This window comes from Cucurbita maxima, unplaced genomic scaffold, assembly GCF_002738345.1.
Source record: "Cucurbita maxima cultivar Rimu unplaced genomic scaffold, Cmax_1.0 Cma_Scf00653, whole genome shotgun sequence".
In the NCBI taxonomy this organism is placed as follows: domain Eukaryota; kingdom Viridiplantae; phylum Streptophyta; class Magnoliopsida; order Cucurbitales; family Cucurbitaceae; genus Cucurbita; species Cucurbita maxima.
In genome coordinates this window covers 1955-2931 of record NW_019272669.1, presented here as the reverse complement: position 1 = coordinate 2931, position 977 = coordinate 1955, and the positions used below count along the sequence as shown (strand labels likewise).

General features: G+C 34.8%; 1 non-coding gene across 1 annotated transcript; it reads right to left on the bottom strand.

Annotated features, from left to right (window-relative positions):
* Nucleotides 1–636: 636 nt before the first annotated feature.
* On the bottom strand, nucleotides 637–709 carry TRNAA-CGC. The gene has a single exon. It is a non-coding gene; the product is annotated as a tRNA-Ala (tRNA).
* Nucleotides 710–977: the final 268 nt, after the last annotated feature.

Genomic DNA, 977 nt, shown 5'->3' with positions numbered 1-977 from the left:
GATGAAGAAGTGCAAGCTGTTGGTAGATATAATTTATTTTACAAGCGGGTGGTGAACGGTCTTTTCAGTCTCATATAGGCTTTGTTCCCAAATTTTATATTATTGTGATAGAAGCTATAAATCACCATTATATTCATTGGTCAGATATTGCAATTGTGAAGAAGTGAAGAAGTCCTCCTTATATAAGTATCTTTTCTTTTCTCTCCTACCCACCTTATACATAACAGGTTAAATTAACTCATACTTAAAAAAATCATTTCTCTCTTTTGGAGATGCGGGATATCGATCCCCGTACCTCTTGGTCAGATATTGCAATTGTGAAGAAGTAAGTCCTCCTTATATAAGTATCTTTTCTTTTTCTCTCGTACCCACCTTATACATAACATGTTAAATTAACTCATACTTAAAAAAATCATTTCTTTCTTTTGGAGATGCGGGGTATCGATCCCCGTACCTCTCGCATGCTAAGCAAGCCCTCTACCATCTGAGCTGCATCCCCACAATTTTTGCACCACAAAACCCTAAATTTTTCGTCATCAATAATAGTGAAAATGAAGAAATATTGCTACACAACAGGTCATGAATAAGGAAAAATTGAAAAGAAACAATATATTTAATAATAAATAGTCTAATTTTTGGAGATGTGGGGTATCGATCCCCGTACCTCTCACATGCGAAGTGAGCGCTCTACCATCTGAGCTACATCCCCATGATTCTTACATCATAAAACCCGATTAATGTCCCATCATCAATAATAGTGAAAATAAAATAATATCAAAATATTAATAACAAATAGTTTAGCATGCGAGAGCGCTTACCTCTCGCATGCTAAATGAGCGAATAGAAATAAAATATTAATAACAAATAGTTTCTTTTGGAGATGCAAGATATCCCCTTAATAATAAATCTAAAGATAAAGGGTATCGATCCCCATACCTCTTGCATGCAAAGCAAGCGCTCTACCATCTAAGTTATAT